The sequence below is a fragment of the Mustela nigripes genome, chromosome 6, assembly GCF_022355385.1.
Source record: "Mustela nigripes isolate SB6536 chromosome 6, MUSNIG.SB6536, whole genome shotgun sequence".
NCBI classification, from domain to species: Eukaryota; Metazoa; Chordata; class Mammalia; order Carnivora; family Mustelidae; genus Mustela; species Mustela nigripes.
This window is the reverse complement of record NC_081562.1, coordinates 79,748,600-79,772,135: the sequence shown is the minus strand read 5'-3', so window position 1 is coordinate 79,772,135 and position 23,536 is coordinate 79,748,600. Positions and strand designations below refer to the sequence as shown.

The window sequence follows — 23,536 nt, the reverse complement described above, 5'->3', positions numbered from 1 at the left end:
GTTGCCCAATCAATACCACATAACTAATGAATGGTAATTAGGAATCAAATTTCTTTCTCTCTTTCTCTCTCTCCAAGTATTTTTCACTCAAATTTTTTTACGTTGAATTTTGTTCCTTTTCTTAAACGTGATAACACCTGTACAATTTAGACTATTAGTTAACCTTGATTCTTCTTAGATCAATACAAAATTAATACAAATTTAGTATAAAATTTAATACAAAACACAGTTGAAAATGATATGTTTGTTATTTAGTGAAACTACAAAGAAATACTTTTTTGAAGTCACTGAGAGGTAAATCATCCCAATTCAGTTGGTTTTTTCCTGGAGTTCTTTCTTATAGTTTTGTTATCCATAAAATAAACAAATATTTAAGTAGTTTAACTTACTAACAAAAATAAACTTATGAACCCTTAGAAAAATTTTTTTTCCACAAGCTTCATTCACCTACCTTAGAAGATCTTTATAAAAATCCTAAGCTCTCACCTCAAAATTCTGAGTCTCTATTCCATAGGTTTCCATAATAACTAAAATAATTATAGCTACCATAAACTGCTGGTTTACAACATTCCAGAGATCATTATAAGCACTTTTAAGTACAATGTCTCCAAGAGCTTTCATGTCAGTGCAATGAGATGTATCATTATTCCTGCTTCACAGATAAGGCATTGAGGCGTTGGAGAGTTTTTGCAATTTTCTCAAGGTCAAGCATCTAGTAAATGGAGAAGGCTTGAATCTAAATTTGATTGACTCCCAAATTCAGACACTTAACTACTATGCTCTCTATATCTTCTTCCTACAAGGGTTAGTGAGATATAAAAACAAACAAACAAACAAACAAACACAAAGAATATCTACTTCCCAGTATTTTAGTAGACTATGAAGATGGAGAATTATTTCCTTTCAGGATAATTCATAACAGAATCAAGAGTAGCATGCAGAAGCTGCAGCTCATAAGAGCTACCCTCACGTATTGGACTCCCACTGAGCTCACCAATCTGAGTAGCCTCCATGTGAAAGCCCCTAAGTTAACTTGGACAGCTTGGTCTTACTCCCTTCAGTATCACTACTGGTGAACAGTTCTTGGGCAGTGAACTCAGCATACTTCAGAGTATTAGCTCTAGTAACTGTCCAGCTCTTTCAGTGACATTTTGAAGGATGTGTTCAATGACACATCCCCACCTGCCTACTTTGCCAATTAGTTCTGGAATACCTTGAGCTAGGATGGAAATTGCAGGGTACCGTCCTTGTGGTAACATAGATATGTCTAAAAGAAGACCTCATTCTCTAATTTCAGTACCTAAAAACAGGGATAAAATGGATAAGTTTGCAAGAGATTAATGATCCAGCCAAGAACAACTAAAACATATAAATAAAATACAGAAATTGCCCCTCAAAATCTGCTTAAAACAACCTGAGAGCTGATTAAGCCATAAGAACTAGAAAAAATTCAAGATACCAGACTGGAGGGAATTGTGGAAAAGTTAGTTCTATTTTCTCTGGGGACTTCAGCTGCATGCAATCTGCATGCAAGGCAAGCGGATGAGAATCTGGGCTTTGCCGGGGCAGGGGCCGTTTCAGCAAACTGGAGAGACAAACATTAGGAACTTAAGGAGCTGAGATCCTCATCTTCGAGGGGTGTGGAATGAAGCATGATACACAGCTGGGGTTACTTTCAAGACATTTGCCAAATTATGAATTATGTTTGGGGGGTGTGGGGGGCCAAGAGACTAAGCAGAGAGTCTCTGAGAAGCATAGCAGAAGTTTGGCAATTTCACCATGTTGAGAGGACTACTGATAATTTCAGAGCCCGCCAGAAGGAACGGCCCAAGAGAACACACAGAAGGGTAGGAAGCGAGAGAAAACCAGAGATGGATGGGTCCGTACTGAAACTGAATCAGTCCTTACCCACTCTATCCCATGACTGCATTAAGGTGATCAGCTTCTGTTCATCCCACCTAACAGAGGAAAGAATGAACATTTTCCAGAAGAATAAAATATCATCTAGATCCTCTACACATTCTTATATATACCAAACATCATTCAATGAAATATTACTAGGATGTCAAGAAACAGGGCCATACTACCAAAAATCAAGAGGAAAAACTGTCGCTCTCGGCCCGCAAGAACGACCCGCAGACGAGGTGAGTGGCAAACTTCTTTTATTACTAATACTAATGTACTAATGCTAATGGCGGCCGCGCCGCACCAAGCACTTACAGCAGTATTTATCCACGAAGTTCACCCGTTCTCACCCCCCTATTTGGCCAATCATAACGCCGTGCACGCAGTGTCCTTGTGGACCCTTATGTAACCATACAGGACTCTATTGTTCTCTAGCGGTGATCATGCGTTTATCTCTTGGCTCCTGGTGCTGTGTGCGTCAGCCACGAGCTCATCCTCCTAGACTAATCATTCTCAGTTCCTCAATCTTCAGGCACTCCCGTCTACGTGACTCCTTGCATCTGCTGGATGGCTCCCCACAAAAAACAGTGTCTAAAAGTAGATAATAAGCTCCAGGAGGACAGGGAGCTATTTTGGCCATTCTTTTCACTGTTGATTTCCCTAGCACTTAGAGCACTTTCTGCATATAGTATGTGATCAATAAACATTGGCTTACTGTATGAATTAACAAAGCAAACCAAGTTATTCATATTGTTTTCTATATGGTATGGATAGATCTATGTATATTAAATCACAGAAACCATAGTAAACTAAGATTTGAACTGTGGGCATGTGGTGAGTACTGAATGCTATGATAACAATGAAGATGAGATAGCATAGACAATTTATGAAATAACTTTATGAATATAAAAGTGAAGAGTGATATATAAAAGGTAGTAGGTATTCCAACTTTTCCTGCTTTAGACAAACATACAGAATTACAAATATGCAACCTGTCACCAAAATTTGCAAGTGCTAGTTCATTGATTTGCCTACCCATTAACACTAACAATAGTGTCTGTTCTGGCTATAAAGGACAGAGGGGGCATACATTTATACCAGCAATGTTAGCCAGTTGTTGTGCAGCATCATACCCAATGTTTTGGGGAGTGATTTAGAATTAAATATTATTTGCTAGAGGCACTATTAATGTTTTAGCTTTGTTTGGAGTTTTAGCTAATTATTTCAACTATTCATACATCTTTTGTTTGTTTTCTATTTTAGATAGTTATTTCCACTATGAATAGATCTAGAAAATCTTGCAGTTCTACCAGCCTTCCTGGTAAATATCAATCTTTGATACCTTCTTTAAAAATTCTAAATGAATTTCTTTACAGGCTGTGACTTTGGTTTTTATTTTTTCTTGAGATCTCGAGTTTAACTGTCAAATCCGTAACAGATGTGTGGAGACTTCAGCATACAGGGTCTTGGAAATGTTCATCATTATCAAAACAGCCTGAAAAGCTATCAAGACTATTGTACCTGGTGAAAACCATGTGCTAAATGGGCATAAACTAATCAGATTCTAACGTGAGCTAAACAGTCCATAAAATTATAATCTAGTAAATTGATCTTATAGGTGACAGACTTGATCACTAGCAACAAAAGTTCCAGTTCACTTCAATCTATTACTTATGTGTACGTGAATGTAGTCAATGCCAGGTGATTTAGGAGTTGAGTCTCTGAAAGTTTAACAGGAGGCAGTAAACATAGATCACCAAACCAATATGGAGTCATGCTTCACTAAAGATCCATCTGTGGCCAGCTGGATTCATAATGTCACAGCTGTCTCTCCCAGCCACGTTTGGGCAACATAAACAAGATTGGGGGCTTCATACACAAGTAAATCATGGATAAGGAGTTGACTTACAGGAGTACAGTCCTGCATTAAACACAATGAAACTAAAGCAAAAATTTTAAGTACTCTTAACGACATTGAGGAAAAAAATTTGTCACTACAGAGCACCAGGAATTAAACCTAGATTTATTATATTAATATTTTCCCAATCTTTTTCTGTTTGTGATGAAATGATTAACAGCCTTTAATCGAGTCATTTAGTGAACTATTATCTAAATAACCACATTTTAGTATTTTTGCTCAAACTTCTTAGTTCTTCCTTATTGAAAGGCTTTGACAGAACTCAATACATGTGTATGAACCTTCCAGGAAAGACCTGGGGTATGAACTTAGGAAGCAAGATGCATTGGAATGTCAAAATCCTGCAGACGATGATTACAACTAGCCTGGAATAATTAAAATCACATCTGAACCTAACAACACTTACAGATAAAATACTATTTCAAACTTCCCAACTTCAGCCATATATACCTTCTCATTTTTATAAGAAAGACATGCATAAGAAGATTGCAGATGGCATTTTCACTGAACAAACTCACCCTGCCTGTGAATAAATTCTCCATAATCAACCAATCCTTTCATCCCTTGCTTTGCTTCAGCCCATTCAGTGAAACTCATCTGTACTCAGTATAGAAACCTCAGGATATCAGCAATTCCCCTTCTTTACTCCTAACATTTGATTAATCACTAAGATTACTTCTGAAAGGCTCTCAAATCTATGTTGTTTTTCCTGTCATCACTACTACCAACATCTTAATCTTCTTCAAAAACCTCTGTAATCTAAATTAAAGCAATGGCCTCCTATTTCTCTGTGACTGTCTTCCTCTTATTTCAGACTGTGTATTGCCACTGTAGTGACCCCTGGGCAAGGAAAACATTATACCAAAAGAAGGAGTCCTAGAACCAGAAATTCCTGGGTTTGCAAACTACCCCTCCCACTTTATGACCCAGGAGAAATGACCAACTCATTCCCTTATCTGTAGAGTGGGGATGAAAACATCAATTTCGCACACAGTTCTCCTGAAGATTAAGATTCTTACATTTTTGAGATAAGAACGTAAAGTTTCTAGCACAATTTCATTATAGGCATATAAAACATGGCGGACCTCTAGCCTACTGGCTCCCACTTTGTGAAATAAAACAGTCCTGAGTAGAGCATGGGTAAGAAGACTCTCCACTCTTCCAAGCCAGGCTTTCCTTCAGACAAGTTTCTCTTCATGTCACAACCTCATTTTATTCGATCCCCTACCTCACCATGAAATCAAACACCCCACTACTCTATAATGTGCCTTAGTATCTTTTTTTTTTTTTTTTAACCTTATTATCTTTGTGTTCAGTGTTCTTTGTTTAGAATGCCATCCTCTTTGTTCTGGACTGAGATCACTAACTCAACCTGGCCACTGAGAAATCTCCTGCCATTACCCCTGAAAACCACCCCTTCCCTAGTATTACCATAACACTTTCAATATATATCAGTATCAAATCACCTTCCTCAAGAATTTTAATGATTTTCTCCCATTGCCCCTGTCTCCCACAAGACTTAGCTCATCAAGGATAAAGATCATGTTTCATTGGGCGCCTGGGTGACTCAGTAGGTTAAGCCTCTGCCTTTGGCTCAGCTCATGATCCCAGGGTCCTGGGACTAAGTCCCACATTGAGCTCTCTGTTCAACAAGGAGCCTGCTTTCCCCACTCTCTCTGCCTGCTTCTCTACCTACTTGTCATCTCTATCTTTCAAATAAATAAAAATTTTTTTTTTTTTTAAAAAAGAACATGTTTCGTTTGGGCAAGCAGGTAAATTTTTTCCCAGCTTATAATACAACTTAGGATTGTAGTAGATACTTAAATGAATTAAGTGGTCAATTGGTTCATTTATAATTATTTAGATCATCTGACACCAGTGCCAAACTAAGAAGAGGACAAAAGGATAAAAGATTAAAAAGAAAGAATCTGTAATATAACATAAACCAAAAAGAAATATCAAAGATGAGTAGGCTATGTAATTATGATGTTCTAATAAAGAATAGAATATCATTGTATCATTTTTATTACCTCTTCTAGAATAAAAATCTAGAGGCAAGAATATAATCAAATCAAAATGAAGAATACATCCTTGACTTTCTGCAATTACACATTGTAAATTAATTTGAATGTAATTTAGTTGACTAATAGTGAAAAAAAGCAAAACACTAAGAAGATTTTTTTTTTAATTTGACAGAGAGAGATCACAAGTAGGCATAGAGGCAGGCAGAGAGAGGAGAGGAGGAAGCAGGCTCCCTGATGAGCAGAGAGCCCGATGCGGGACTCGATCCCAGGACCCTGAGATCATGACCTGAGCCGAAGGCAGCAGCTTAACCCATTGAGCCACCCAGGAGCCCAAGCAAAACACTATAAAATCTCTGTATGCTATCTATAGAATCTTATTATTTAAAAGAATCCTTTTAAATTAAAAATGGAATTACCACCTGATCCAGTAATTCCACTACTGGACATTTATTCAAAGAATATGAAAACACTAGTTCAAAAAAAAAAATACATGCACAAACTATGTTTAATGTAACAGTATCTACAATGGCCAAATTCAGGAAGTAGCCCAAGTGTCCATTCATAGATGAATGGACAAAGAAGATGTGGAATATTACTAAGCCACAACAAAGCATGAAATCTTGCCATTTGTGAAAACACTGATGGATCCAGAGAGTATAATAAATTAAAAAAAATAAATCAGTCAGAGAAAGACAAACACCATATAATTTCACTTATATGTGGAACTTAAGAAACAAAACAAATGAGCAAAGAAAGAAGAGACGAACCAGATAAAAGACTTTTAAATATAAAGAACAGACTGATAGTTACCAGAGGAAAGGAAGGTGGAGGGAGCTGGGTGAAATACATGATGGGGATTAAAGAATACACTTATCATGATGGACCCTGAGTAATGTATAGAATTCCTGAATCACTATATTGTACACCTGAAACTAATATAACACTCTGTTAATTATACCAGAATTAAAATTTTAAAAAATATATAAAAAATAAATAAGCTATGGAGTTGTAACATACAGTATGGTAACTATACTTAATAATACTGAATTGGATATTTGAAAGTTACTAAGAGTATAGATCTTTTTTTAAAAAAAGATTTTATTTATTTGAGAGAGCAAGAGAGCACAAGGGGCAGGGGGAGGGGGGATAGGAGGAGCTAGAGGGGGAGAGGAAAAAGCAGACTCTCCACTGAGCAGGAACCTCAACCCCAACACAGGAGCCAGGGATCATGACCTGAGCCAAAGGCAGATGCTCAACCCACTGAGCCACCTAGACACTCCAAGAGTGTAGACCTTAAAAATTCTCATCACAAGAAAAAAAAATTATAACTATATATGGTGATAAATGTTAACTAAGCTTATTGTGGTCATCATTTTGCAGTATATACAAATATCACATCATTATGTTGCACACCTGACACTAATATGTTATGTATCAAATATACCTCAATAAAAATTTAACAGAAAGATGGCAAACTATAGTAAGTAAATAAATAAAAGAATCCTTTTAAATGAGACTAGATATTGATATGTAGCTTTTTGTACCAATTTGCTGGCCCAAAAAATACAAGAGCTATATAGGAAAATACACTTACTTTATTCATCTGAAAAAAGAAAACAAATTTGTCTCACTGCCCTTCAAATGGATACTGCCAAGCTACATTTGTTGTTTCTTCTTTGAAGTCAAAATTTAGAAGTTTACCAGACTATAAAATAATAAAGTCTCAAAACTAATTTTAAAGTTACAGAATTTTTGTGGTTATACTCCAAGTTTTTTTTATCTTACTTCACTTTTTTTCCCTCACTTTCACAAATACTCCAGGAATATGCAATCAAATTGGATGCCCAAAATGGGCTTATCTTCTACTTTTAATGAATTAAACACAGCCAAGACACTTAATGCACCTTTACCAAAGTCACTGGAAAAACAACAGGAAGAATAAAAATGTAAAGTCCTGAACTTTTTGTTAAAAGAACGTCAAAAAAATCCTCATGGGAATCCAGAGAGCCACATATTACTTAAAATTAATTTCATATCTAACTTGATCACATTTTAATATTAAATAACATTCAATGTGTTTATAACTATTCAGATAAAATATATCTGAATTGTAAAGTGAATTACAAGCTGAGCCAGAATGGCATTAATTAATTTATCCTACATAATGATGCTTCCTTCCAAACTAATTAGGGAGGCATAAAATAACTTATAAATTCTGCTAAGATTCTGATGCTGCTCAAAGAAGAACCAAAAGCAAGTTCAATTTTAATGGATGTTTTTCAATGAAGGTAAGTGCTTAGGGCTGTTAAAAGGTCAAAATAGATAAGAAATAATGGAATGAAAACACTGGGACATAAATACAATAATTAACTTTTGGCAGAAACTATAATTTTTCCACTGTGTGTAATAAAATAAACATGAAAAATGAGACTGTATTTCTACTCCCTACAAAATTTTCAAATTCAAAGCATAATAGCTTTGTGATAGTATAATAATTATTTTCCTTTCTCTTCTCTTTCCCCTCCCTCTCCTCCTCCCCTTCTCCTTCTCTTTCTCCTCCTCCTTTTTTGGTTGTGAATTCAACCACTTCTCATTCTCTTCCCCATAGCTGGCTACATAACACTATTTCCCAATCATCTATTTCCCATTCTTGTTGAAGACATTTTAAGGCTCTAGGTATAGAAAAGGGGGTGGGGGCTATTTTCCCAACCAAGAACCCTTCTTGCAGCATGTGAATTTATATTAGATAAGCATCTACCTTATTTCTTTTCATTTACTCACTAAACAAAAAATTACTGATGTCTCACTATATGCTAAACCATGGGCCTGCTGAGGGAAAGGAATAGCACCTCAGAGCTAAGTGTTTACTTTCTACATTATCATCCAGTATTTCTTGTCTAATAATTTCTTCTCTCCTACAACCACGCTTTCTCAGTCAGGGTTCCAGGAGTAAGCCTATGGACACATGTATACAGTAATATCCAACTCTGACAGTGGCCCATTTTTTTTTCCTTTTCTGGTAATTAAGAACCAAGATTCAAAGATAAAAGGACAGAAATCTTTATCTACAAGGTTGACTGCAGAGGGGATGGGGGGGAAGGAATGTGTCCACATTCTGTCCTGTGCACTGGGAAACTCAAGTCTGCAGAAAGAGAGAAGTAGGGATTGAGACAGACAGAAGATAGAGGTACATTGATTCACTCAAAGGAGGAAAAAAGAAAGATAACAGACCATAGGTAAGGGGGTCTAATTCCACCATTTTCCACAAACCATGAGATTCCATGAGATACCTCCTGTTAATTTCTAGTAATTACTGCCTCCCGTCATTGTTCCTAAGCTCACTGGATTGAGTTTTCACTCACTGCAATGAAAAGAGTTGTAATCATTTGCCAAGGGAAAAAAAAAAAATCATTTGCCAGCCTAAAAATGTACTTTTGAATTTTTAGTTCAATTTAAACAATACAAGAATCTTATAAAACCTTTGAGAAAGGGAAGCCATTAAACTGGCTAGAAAAAAAAGAGTCACCAGTAGCTGAAAAACTGATACTCATTTTCAAAAGACTCCTAAGAAGAGCAAGGATAAATGCATTGCACCCACTCTCTACCCCACTGCCTAAGACAACAGGGAGACTTCAGTTTAAATCTCAGTGTATGATTCACACGTACAAAATTCATAACTGTGCTGGATTTTTGAATAGCACCAGGTAAAAAATGGGCACACAGGCTCTAGATAAAACCAATCTGTTAGAATGTGTCTCCATTTCATGAGATGCGGGGCACACTAGGAGAGTGTCAAACAACTGACAATAAATGGGGGAGAAGCTGTGTGGTTCATAGATAAAAAGCTAGATAAAAAGGTGACATCTCTTAGCTTGTTGGCCTAAAAGGAACCTGATTTTGAAATAGAAAGTGTTGACAAAAGACAAAATAAAGATGGATAAAGTGTAGCTTAGAGAGAGTGGAGGCTACATTTCTGACATATCAAAGGTTTTTATAGGGCTGCTACAAGGTGTCAACAGAAGGTAACAAAAAGATCCAATGAAGCCAACCTGACTTGGTGTAAAATAAAGAGCTGGAGAGAGTTTCACAGGAACTTGTTAGGGGGAGCCTTGGAAGTGAGTTTGCCAATGGTATGAATGACGTGGGGTGGCAGAGTTGGGATTCACAAATTTTCCAGGTGTCCAGTACTCTCGGATGCTAAAGGGCACACACCTTTCACCCATAGCCAGCTCCACACTCAGACCCTCTGTGGAAGAGCTGAGCCCATGGGGCATTTCTTTATCCTAACAATGCCTAAGTATTATCAAATGCCCTTCAAATTAGAAATGACATGATTCTTATTGCTCCATAAATTTGCTCTGCAATTTTGTTAATTATATAGCTTCATTTGATTTCACAATAAAGAATTTCATGCTCTGCTTTGCAATGTGTGCTGTACAAGCTATGCACTCAACTGGAACTAGAGGGATGGGATGAGGCATGGCCTCGTGGTGGTCTCCCATGGACGGGGAGGCTCCCCACCCGGCTGCCTGGGGCCCTCTTGCTGCAGGAGGAATTGCTGCACATTCTGTCAAGACTCAAGTCAGGCACCTCAAGCCTTGCCCACACAGCCTATGGGGAGAGACGTTCGAAGCTGTGAGGATACTGGGGGGAACTGTGACCCAGCACTCACACCTCTTCCTATGGGTAACCCTCAGCCGCAACCACGAGGCTGACATCTCGATAGCTTCGTGGGGGGGAGGATGGAAATAAAGCCTGTGGGGGGGAGGGTAGAAATAAAGCCAAATTTCCACCCACCTTGTGAACATTTTAGGCCCATCAAGTTCCTCCCAAATAATTCAGTGAGTTTGCAGAAAGTTGAATCTGTGCTTCTGAAACTAGTACTTTCAGCTATCATGGTGCTATTTTAAAATTAATACTGCTGAAGATGGTTCCAAAGATATCCTCTCTTCTACTGATGCCTACCCAAGTGTCTGCTACTGCAATGCATGTTGTCACAGTGTGCCAAAGTCCAAAGATACTGATTTCTGTGCCAATGGCAAGGAAGATATTGCTGCAGGTTCTATTACGGTGACCTATGTCACTTTCACCAATTTTGAGGTCAATCACCAATACATGCACATTACTACACTATGCCTGTGCCATCAGACGCCAATATCCACAGTGCAGCTGATTCCTTACAACCTCAATTAACCACAGAGGTGATGGAGAAATACCTCTTTTAACTTTCATTTGTTCATGTACAATAGCCTCATACCTTTGGATTCAGATAGGGCGAGGAATAAAATATGTTGTGCTTTGTTTATAATGATTCCCTCCATTTCAACACCTGCCCATTGTCCTTGAACCAGATGTCCCTGCTTCAACAGGGACATCTAACTTAAGACCTTATTTCCCAGGGGCCTCCTTTGGTGCCCCACATCACAGCAGTCCAGAGGCAGGGTTACATGTGAGAAGATAGCTTTCCCCTCTCCAGAAGGTACTGTCTAGGAATAAAAGAATCAAATCTGCAGAGTAGAAAAAGAGATGACAGAAAAGAAAATTTAATAAAATTTTGGAAAGACAATTAAGGAATGGCAATGAACATAGTTTTAACTTTTTCTATATGATTAAATCCTTCTGGGATGTGCATTAAGAAGGGAGCTAAATTCTGCATCTGAACCTCAACAATACTCAAGAACAGAAGGCTCAGTGTTTCAGAAGGGGAGAGAGGGAAGGACAGAACTGAAAACAGAAGCTGGAAATCCTGCATGAGGAGGAGTTAGATTACCAGGTACCATCCCTCAGCCAATAAAACCAGAAAATGACTTTCACACCACCTACTGAAGATAGACATATGCTATCTGCAGAAATTCAGGCAAAGAGTTATATACTTTAGTTAAATATAGGAGCTGTAAAAATATAAGTTTGTATATAATATTATAATTAATATTTGTATTTTATACATTGCATATAACATTATAAATTATATATCTGTGAGTCCCATTACCCACAATGCTGTTTGTCTGGGTTGAAAACTCAAAGATCAGCCTTGCCCTCCCACAAAACCTTATTAACAATTGAGGTCTCCCAGTGAATTACTAAATACTCACCAATGACAACCCCCTTCCTCAAGAATTTCCTGTCTTAAGCTTATCTGTGCACAGAGACTTTCTAATCATCTTCTTCTTGTCCCCTCTTAAAAATGAGCAGAGATTGGACATAGCCATATATTTGATAAAAATCTCCAGCAAGAAAAAAAAAAGGTCAAAACTAAACAAAAATGAGGCACCCAGAGGGAAAAGACAATGCAGAAAGTAGAGGGACAAGTGGAGGGAAAGTAGAGGGAAAGTGTGAGGATAGAATAAAGATATTTTTCATACTGCCAAAGTCAAAATTTAAATATATGCTGTCATAAAAAAGAAATCTAAAACTAAGGCTACTTAAAGGTTGAAAGTAAGATAGTAAAAAAAAATTAAGTTGAAAAAGATAGCATGCAAACAATAACAAAAAGAAATATATAGCTATTATTTATGTAAAATGTATAGCTAGTATAACTGATTATATCAAATTTTAAAGGCAAAACATACTATTATGGATTAAAAGGGAATCTTACTAATAACAAAAGGTTCATCTCATCAGGAAGATACGATGTGCCCATACAATAGAGAAACTTATAATAATTTGACAAGGGGTAAGAAAAAGTAGACAAATTCACATATATAATAGGAGATGGTGACATATTTCTCTCAATAACCAATGACATCATCAGACAAAAAAAAAATCAGTAAGGACATAAAGGATTTGAATGAGAGAATTAGCCAATTCTATCTAATGGATATACATAAAAGACTAACACAACTACAGAATGTACATTATTTTAATACAACAGGAACATTTAGAAATATTGACCATAAACAATGCCACAAAGCAAGTCTCAAAAACTTTTAAATGACTGAGTCTTACATAGGATAGTCTTTGACCATAATATAACTACATTAGAAATCAATAATAAAAACACAACTTGACAACCCCCAGATATTTGGAAACCAAGAGACACGTGTCCAAATCACATGTGAGTGAAAACAGAAATCTCAGTGGGAAACGGAAAATATTTTGAACTGGATAGTAATGAAAATATTGTGAGATACAACTAAAACAATGCTTAAATGTTTAATTTTAACATATTAGAAAAGAAGAACTGCTAAATAAACTAATGAATTAAAAGTCTTCCTCAAATTAGAGAGGGAAAAAAAAAACAAAAGAAAAATAGAATTTAATTAAACAAACAGTAAGAAAACAGAAATATACAATATAGAGAGGATAAGCAAAGTTGGTCCTGTGAAAAGACCTAAAACTGACTACTCTCTAACAAGAATGATCAAAATTCCAAGAAAGGGAGTGCCTGTGTGGCTCCCTAGGTTAAAGCCTCTGCCTTCAGGTCATGATCTCAAGGTCCTGGGATCGAGCCCCACATCAGACTCTCTGCTCAGTGGGGAGCCTACTTCCTCTTCTCTCTCTACCTGCCTCTCAGCCTACTTGTGATCTCTGTCAAAAACATAAATAAAATCTTAAAAAAAAAAAATTCCAAGAAAGAAGGCACCAACATCAGAAATGATAAAGGGGCATCATTACAGAACCTGCAGAGATTAAAGAGAGTGAGCGTATATTTTAAAAATTTAGATAAAAGCAAATTTCTAGAAAAACACTTATGAATTACCAAAAGGTACATAGGAACAAAAAGCACTAAAAAATCAATCTATACCTATCCACGAAATTGAATTTATAATTAGAAACTTTCCCACTGGAAAATTCCAGGCCCTAATGTATACACGGGCACCAAGAGAGATGTGCGGAGATGTTTATAGCATTGTTATTTATAAGAGCCTCAAACTGGAAACAGCCTGAATATCTATCAACAGAAGAAAAGATAAATATATCATGGCTTTATCATACAATAGAGACTATTCAACAATGAAAACAAACCACTCTGATACAAAGCCTGGATGGATCTCAGAAACCATGACATAAATGAAGCCAGACAAAAAGGAGAGCATACTGTATGGTTACAAGTATATGAAGCTCACAAACAGCAAAGCTAAACTGTAGTCACTGGGGAGGTATTACGAGCAAGAGTGAAGGGTATCAAAGTGAGAGAGTGGTTACACTGGAGGGAGGGCAGGATAGAGGGGTTTATCATCAGGAAAGACAGCTGCAGGTCATCTGGGATGATGGCAACAGCACTGGTGCTTAACGTGAATGGTGAGAACACGGGTGTTCATGTAAAAATACCTATAACAACTCACTATGCAAAAATTAAGCTGTACATATGTGTCCTATGTACTTTTGTGTAGGTATGTTATTTCTGTATTTCTTAAATGACAAAAATAATCATTATTATAGAAGAGACGTAAGAAATGGTGGCTCTTGGGGTGCTTCAGTGGCTCACTTGGTTAAGCATCTGCCTTTGGCTCAGGTCATGATCCCAGGGTCCTGCGACTAAACCCCACATCAGGCTTCCTCCTCAGGGCTAGGACTCCCGGCTCAAAGGGGAACCTGCTTCTCCTCTCCCTTTGCCCCTTCCCCTCCATGCTCTATTTCTCTCTCTCAAAACAAACAAACAAACAAACAAAACAAAACAAAACAAAAACTTTTTAAAAAATGGTAGCTATAAAAAATAAAAAAATTAAAAAAAAATGATCAGAGATTCAAGAAGTGATTCAAAGATTCAAAAAGGGTAACTCAACTAAATATCCTGATGAAACAGAATTTTATTATTATTTTTGTTAACTTTGGAAACAAAGGACACTATCCAAAGCACATGCTCAATTACAACACCACTAATATATAACTACTTTAAGGTGTAATGAATTATTACTTTTTAACTAAAATCAATTCATCTTCATTTTTTCTAGAAATAGACCGAAGTCTTACAAAGCTTCCCATATGTCTAAAGAAGCATGATTTGTACTTACGGCGATTTTTTCATACTTATTTTGCCAGGTAGATACTAAACATAAGCAAAGGTGAAAAATAAATTCTAAAAATTAAAAAAAAAATGGTAGCTACTACTGTCATTTTTTTTAAATTATAGCTTAGTTAATTAATTAATTAATTAATTTAGGAAGGGAGAAGAAAAGGGAGAATCTTAAGCAGACTCTATACCCAGTGAGGAGCCTGATGTGGGACTTGACTTCACAGCCCTGAGACCGTGACTTGAGCCAAAATCAAGAGTCAGACACTTTACCAACTGGGCCACCTATGCGCCCTTCATTACTGTCCTCTTCTAGGAGAAACACTGGGATAGCAAAAAATCAGCCCAGCATCCATAACGTGGATTAGAGGGTGCCGCAAAAGGGAGCAGAGGAACAGCAGAAGACGCCCGAAGGGTGATCAAGCCGTGTGTGTTAGAGCAGTGCAATTAGTGAAAGAGCCTGGCTTGAACAAGGACAATGTAAAGGAATAATAAAAGAGGAAGCTGAAAATTAATGATGTAGTGAAGGGCACAGAGGGCCTACAATGTAATTTAGCCCTGTTTTAAAGCCTATGGACAATTCGCATTTGGAATTTAGATGGCTTGAGTTGCTTCCATGAGCTATTGAATCTTTAACATCTTTAAACATCTTTCTGCTTCTTACCTACTCATGCTTCTTGGTATCTCTTTACGCAGGTGATGATACTGCCTCACCCAGTGCAAAGACTACCATTTTTATATACAAAATGCTTGACAGGGTAGAGACTAAATCAAGTGTCATTTGGAAGTCCCATAAAAATTTCTATCTGCTTCATTTATTTCAAGGTGTGAAGCAGAAAGTCACCTCACAGCAGTTGTTCCCTCGGATGCACGAAGAATCACTCAGGTAATCCCCCAGTGGCTCCCTGGGTTAAGACAAGAACATAGCTGGGCAAGGGAAGTGGGGAGTGTAAAAAACTTCTGTGACTCTAGCAAAGCTCTCCAAGCCTCCTGACATGCACAGCTGGTCCCCAGGGCAGGGGAGTGTAGAGGCTTGTCAGCAAGACCTGAGATCAGACCCAGTGGTAAGGAAGAATGATGAGACCTCCAAACAAAACTGTAAGGAAAGTGGGTGGCCAAGCAGCCAACATGGGCCTGTGCACTCAGCAGCACGGGTAGGAGAGCTGGTTTCAGTCTGACTGGTAGGAGTTCTTCTGAAGCCAGCCATTCTGGAGAAAGGGACGCGCTCCTGGCCTATGCATGGTCTGGGCCAGGGAGGGCACCCCTGCTGGACAGGCAGGCAACTATATAGGTACAAACTTCAACAGCGACACTGTGTGGCAGCAAGACACAGGTACAGTAGACGAACCCTGTGGCGCAGCTTTCTCTATGGCTGGTACTTAAAATGGATCTCAGTGACCCCACAGGGTACTAGGAAAGGCACCAAGTTTAAGACCAACTGGATGGATAAAACCTCGAAAGGGAGACTAGGAACAGCCGTTCATTAGAAAGGTTAAAATCAATTGGCCCCAAACTGAATTCTGAGTGTGTGAAGCATTCATACCACCAACATGTGATGCCAGAGGTTTCTGCAGGATAGGCTTAAATCTGCTCAGCATATATGTCATCCCCCGCACCACCAACTCCACCTCCACCACCAAATACTGAGAGCATAGCCTTGGGTATGAATTAAAGGTCTGTTTGGGAGTTTCTCTTTAGGAGCCTCAAGTCCAAGGAATATACAAAGCCCTTAAAAGAACAGCCTCTTAAGAAACCTCCCAGTCATCATCACCCTAACTTGAAGGCGAGGGTGAGCTATTTATTCAGTCTTTCAACAATATTGATTGAACACCTCCTCTATGCCAGGAACGGTGCTAGGTGCCGGGAATGCAAAGATGAATAAAACGTGGCAACTACCATTTAGCAAATGAAAAAAGACACACAAACCAATCAAGGGAGCCCGATGTGGCCAATGCTCTAAAGGAGAGGACAGGCAGAGATGAGAGCCCCCTGGGTCTTCTGGTGTGAACAGGGGGGCAGGGACAACGGCAGGCTTCACAGACAAGGGACAGAGGAGAGAAAACGTGTTTGAAGTAGAAGGCAACCGACGCACAAAGGCAAAGAGGGCTGAAGGTATCATGCATGTGAAAGGGAGCAGCAACAAGGGAGGCCCGGGGAGGGCGGGGGGGGGGGGGGTGGCAGACAGCGGCTGTGTCAGGGAGGCTCTGCACAGCCTCAACGAGGTCGGTTTTATAAAACATCACGGAAATGGGAGCATCACAACAACAGACCCCACTCTATCCCAGCATCTTCTTGGATATTATCCATGTGACATTTTCAAAACACTTTCCATTTAGGAAGCTGTTGTCAGTGAGGGTTCCCCAGAGAAACAGAACCAGTAGGAGATGATGGATAGGTAGACAGACAGGTAGACAGAGAGATGCACACACATACACGTAAATAAAGAGATTTCTTTCAAGAAATGGGTTTATGCAACAGCGAGGCCTGGCAGGTCTGCAGGCTGCTGGATAGGCTGGCAGGCTGGAATTTCTTGGACAGGAGCTGATCTTGCAGTCTTTAGGAAGAATATATATATACTTTTTCTCTCTCCAATAAACCTGTTTTTGCTCTGCAGTCTTTTCAACTGATCAGATGGGATCCACCCATAAGAACAACAGCAAGCTCCTTTACTTAAAGTCAACTGATTTTAGATGTTAACCACATCTCAAAAGACCTTCACAGTAACCTCTAGATTGGTGTTTGATTAAACAGCTAGAACCTACAGCCAGGCAGATTGACAAGTAAAACAAACCATCACAGAAGCCGAACTCCTGACTGACATTTAAAGATAGACTTGCTTTTACCTCAAAACATGCAGCTCTCATCAGAATCTAATACAACATTTAAAAATCCCTACAGTTCTAATTTTAGAATTTAACACAGAATTCCTGTAACTTTGCTCCACTTTCCTACACACACACACACAAACACACACACATGCACTCACATACACATCACAACATGCAAAATAGTTCCTCATCAAATACAGTTGATGCTTCTCATCAATAGTCTAATTCAGAAGTCAATACTGATTTAGCTGTACCTTAATATTCTATAATTCAAACTGTGGGATTTTACAGCACTTCTGAAGTTTTAATTCCATTTCCATGAATCCATACCTGGTACCTTCGTCTGTAATGAGATTTGTTTTGTTGATTCAACACAAGGCTCTGTAAGCTCTCTTTTTCTTCTGGCTCTTTTCTGAAGTTCTTACTTACACTAGAATTATTTTTGCTGTCAAACATCAACTTCCTGCCATTATTTTTACAGCCAAATGTTAACAGGTAAATCCACATCCAACCAAAGAAGCACTCCTTTGAAGCCCCAAAGTATTCACTTTTAACTCCTCCTGAATGAAGAGATCATGGTTTGACTGGATATTTTTATCAAATGACCTATTTTTTTTTTTTCATTAAAAATAGACTCTCCCTTGTAGAGACCATCCCTTGCAAAGCCTGGAGCTAGCACACTGCCTGTCCTAAGCCGTAATCGGCTTGTGGGAAACACTGCACGATGTTTGACAACAGATGAAACCATCAGCAGCCAGAACTTTGAAGATCAGAAACCATCTCTGGAATCCTGATAGCTTCAAGAAATTACATAAACACAGGTAGAAGGATTTAAGGAAGCACTTGATGCTGTAGGTGGGGAGTGAACACTTGCTGAACCTGAAGAGAAAGGGAGAGAAATTCTGCATTCTGGAGGAACACAACCTTCTTTTTTTTTATATATATTTTATTTATTTGACAGAGAGAAATCACAAGTAGATGAAGAGGCAGGCAGAGAGAGAGAGGGAAGCAGGCTCCCCGCTGAGCAGAGAGCCCAATGTGGGACTCGATCCCAGGACCCTGAGATCATGACCTGAGCCGAAGGCAGCGGCTCAACCCACTGAGCCACCCAGGCGCCCCGGAACACAGCCTTCTTAACCATATGTGTGAGGAAGAACTGGAAGTTGCTATCAAACCAAACTGAGTATTGTGCATATTAATGCTCAGTCTATAGACAGAAATGCATATATTCAATACAAAGTTTAGGTTCACTCGAATTCAAAAATGTACTCTTAGACACCTTAATAAGATCTTTAATTGTGGTGACTCATTACTTGTGAACAGATGTGTGTTACAGGGCAGGAGATGGGGATGGGGACACAACCCTGGACTTCTCAACAATGGCTGCATGTACATGTTCCAGCAACCAGAAGCCAGGAGGGGGACCTGAGCAATCAGAGTGTGAACTGGAATCCCAACTCTGAGCCTCTGCAGATATCTGAGGCTTATTTAGAGCAGCTCAGCCAGATGAAAAAAAAAATCCAAACACCAAATCCAGGGAGATAACCGAATAGAAACGTGGGCACCAGGGTACAGAATCAGACAATGTCCAGAGGCAGGCACGAGGGAAGCTGGTAGCAGCTCCTGAGCTGAAAAGCAGACCCTCGGGTTACAGGCATAGTTAGCTTTTCATCCAGGTCCTGGAGCTGGAGCAAGGGAGTACCAGCAGTGCTGAAAATGGACAGAAGAGCAGGCCTAAGGGAGGCCTCTGGATACACCATGGTGTCTGAGCCTACTGAAAAATACCTGGTTGTTACAGTCAAGGTATGAATGCTCAGCGCGAGGAAAACCAGGGAGACGGAGCCTTTTACTTAACATTGCTCTAATGAGGTTTTCAGTGGCCTTGGTTTGTCCAACAATCCATGTCCAAATCAGCAGTGTTCAACATGAGAACAGAAGACAGTGAGCAGGAGAACTAAACGTGTACTAATTTGGAGTTTTTGTTGTCTATTTAGCTGAGTTGTCCCTTTTTTCCCCATCCTAATCTGTTCACAGTGTGGCTCTGCCTGCTCCAGGGCATAAGGGAATGACATGGCAGCCCTTCTAGGCCCCATGTTCTACCCCCTGCTCTGAGTTTCCTCTCTTCAAGCCCTCCAGGGGTAGACAGACTCTACCCCTCTGTCTAGATGGCTACTTCCTTGAAGGAGTCTATTAGAATTTCCATTCCCTCCTTCCTCAAGACAGCTTCCCAGACACCTCAACCCCATTCCCCATTGCCCAAAGGTGAGCACGTCCTGCCCAACCTCAGTCCTGATCCACACTCTGCTCATCTCAATCTTGGTTCCTTAGTAGACGCACTCAACTTAGTGTTGAGGCGGGGGGGATCTTTTAAGACACACCATTGCCTGGTCCCCTTCCCAAAAGATTCTGACTTAAGCTGGTGTGGGGCACAGGCATCAGTATTCTTTTAAACCCCCTGGTGATGCTAGCACACGGCCAAATTTAGGAACCACTGTGGCAGCTAAAGCTGACACACACCGCCCCTGGTGTCTGGAAGGCAATTAGGGGCAAGAGTTGCCATAGTGAGCCACAGAGGGTCTCAGAAGTCACTACAAAGGACCTCTAAAAAGCAGAATGTGCTATGGGAAGCAGAATGTGCTCTAAGAATCATAAGCACTCTGAGAATTATACACACCAAAATGACACAATTAAGTACATTTGAATAGATGAGGACTGGTCAAAGCTGGGGCTCATGAAAAAGAAATATTCACAGCCTCCAGACTTCCAAAAGAGGGTCCTCATTTACTCCCCAGATCAACAGTCAATCTCATCCAGAAAAACCATAAACATCCTGCCATCAGGAGGCATCAGAAGTCAGCCCAGGTTGCTCAACTTTTAACTACCCACATTCCCTAGGCAAGCTCATGAAAAAGTGATGGAAATATCAAAGAACAATCTGCTTCAGAATCATTGATTTAAAAGCCTACAGCAGATGATGACATAATTATACCTTTGTTGATTAACAAAACCAGAATTTATTTAGAGACCTTCTGGTTGAAATGAGCTGTAATCATAAGGTGATGTGGCTGGCACACACCGCATTCAAAGTGGAGCATAATAAGCCCACGTCACCCTCCCCAAACTGCGCTTGTGCACTCCGGAGACAGCGTCCCCCAAGTATCCCACTGTGGAACATGGTTTGCGAGCGACAATGAGCCGCTTACTACGACTTCAGGTTATTTAGGAAAGTCTCTTTGTTAATGGTGGCATCATAATTCCCAAATGGTGCCTGAGACAGGAAGAATCAAGGACTGTGTTTTTAAAATCACAGATGGAGATAAAACTACTTATGACAACACAAAGATGTACCAAGATTTGTCTAATGGGTGTCATACAAATAAACTGTGACAAGTTCACCTTGCCTTTGGCGTTGTTCCTAGGAAGATGTTGCTGCGGCTGAGGTCGAAGAGGTTGCTGCCTGTGTTCTCCTCAAGGATTTTGATGGATTCCTTTTGCACATTGAGGTCCTTCATCCATTTTGAGTCTATTTTCGTGTGTGGTGTAAGGAAATGGTCTAATTTCATTTTTCTGCATGTGGCTGTCCAATTTTCCCAGCACCACTTATTGAAGAGGCTGTCTTTTTTCCATTGGACATTCTTTCCTGCTTTGTCGAAGATTAGTTAACCTTAGAGTTGAGGGTCTATTTCTGGGCTCTCTATTCTGTTCCATTGATCTATGGGTCTGTTTTTGTGCCAGTACCATGCTGTCTTGATGATGACAGCTTTGTAATAGAACTTGAAGTCCGGAATTGTGATGCCACCAACGTTGGCTTTCTTTTTCAATATCCCTTTGGCTATTCGAGGTCTTTTCTGGTTCCATATAAATTTTAGAATTATTTGTTCCATTTCTTTGAAAAAGATGGATGGTACTTTGATAGGAATTGCATTAAATGTGTAGATTGCTTTAGGTTTGGGAGAAGGGGGTGGGATTATGGACATTGGGGAGGGTATGTGCTTTGGTGAGTGCTGTGAAGTGTGTAAACCTGGTGATTCACAGACCTGTACCCCTGGGGATAAAAATATATGTTTATAAAAAATAAAAAATATTAAAAAAAAAAACTGTGACAAGTTCAGAGAAACAAAACAATCCTGATACCTGGGAAATAAAGACTAAGGAAAAACTGTCACTTGTACTAATTGCAGTGAAATCAGCTATTACATAGATTTGAAGAGCTAACTAAGAAAAACAACGTTTTACTTCCTTTTACCAATTCCTCTGAAAATCTATGAATCAACAAACAACACGGCATGCAATCTTTTTCCCCTTCTCCATGTCACACATGTAAGCAATGGTCAGGCAACCCGAGCACCCCGAGCTTCTCGATGTGTGTGTGGTTCTGTGCGATCCAGTTTCCAGTGCCTGGATACCTTCCTCTAGCTTCTTCAGCAATTGGTGCTTGCTCGCCTTTTGAAAGAATGCTCTAATATCACTTCCTCTTCCTTTTCCACATCCCCTCCCTTCTAAAGCCGAGATGGGTTTTTCTGTCTCATCAACCACAGTATTTTCCCTTTTAGTTGAACTGGGGCACTTCATAAACTTTGTTCGTTAAATAAATTAATGGCATTCTCTTAAACAGAAATCTGGGTCATTAGTCAATGAGAAAAGGCCTGGCCTGAATAGGAAATTCTATTATTTTCTATAAACATGCATTCCTTTTATTTTATTGCTTTTTTCCCCTTTTAAAAAAATTTTAAATGTTAAAAGTTAAAAAAAAAACTGTTCGCCATTGGAATATGAAAAGCATTAAGTGAAATGAGTCAACTAGAGAAAGACAATTATCATATGATTTCACTCCTATGTGGAAGTTAAGAAAGAAAACAGAGGGTCACAGGGGAAGGGAGGGAAAAATAAAATACGACAGAATTAGGGAGACAAACCATAAGAGATTCTTAACTATAGGAAACAAACTCAGGGTTGCTGGAGGGGAGGGGGCTGGAGGGATGGGGTAACTGGGTGATGGACATTTACGGGCACGTGATATAATGAGCACTGGGCGTTATGTGCGACTGATGAATCGCTAAACTCTACCTCTGATAATACATTATATGTTAATTAATTGAATTTAAATAAAATAAAATTTTAAAATAAAATAAAATATGAGAAGCATTAAAAATTGGAGGAGCAAGGTCATCTGACCATTCCATCACTCAGGAACAAGTGCTACAATTTCCTCCTTACATATTTTAATACATATTTTCTAAATAAAGCAATTACGTGTGTAAGGATAAAATGTAGCAGAAGATTACAGGGATGACAGATAACTGGATAGACTATGGTTTATAAAAATACATTTTAAAATGATGTGCAGATAAGAGAACTGATAATTGGCACATTCCAATAAATCTAGAACACATAGATACAGTAGGGAGTGTTGCTGATGAACAGATTTTGACTTGAAGAGTCAAATACTATCATTCTGACATATATCATGGTAAAGTGAACAGTAATGGCTGACTACAGAGATGAAAACACAGACAACTTACCTGCCCAGCATAGATGTTATTAAAATGGTTCTCTAAAATAAGTATGAGGTCATTCTATAATTCTCTTGTTTCTCTCTCCTTCACTAAGCCAAAGAAAGATACATCCTAGTTTCATCTCAAAATCCCTGATGACTTCAGGATCAAAGTACTGCGTTTTATTCACCACTTGCCAAAGCACTGACAAAGTCCAGCAGAGGAACTATAACACAGTGTGTCCAGAGGCTCTAGGGTAGAATGGGTAGACCCTGGGGACAGAGCCAATCAGGGCACAATTGATTCAATCAATGTGTGCTATGAGTAGTGAAAGGCATGGAGACACAGAGGTAATGATAAAAGAAGACAAGTACAATGCCACGCAGAAAATGTGACAACTTCTTCTTAAAAGT

At 39.0% G+C, this 23,536-nt stretch overlaps 1 protein-coding gene across 4 annotated transcripts in view; it reads right to left on the bottom strand.

The window, feature by feature from the left end:
- TMEM117 (transmembrane protein 117) overlaps positions 1–23,536 on the bottom strand; it is a 476,788-nt gene that overhangs the window by 235,018 nt on the left and 218,234 nt on the right. The gene's annotated exons all lie outside the window — the stretch shown is intronic.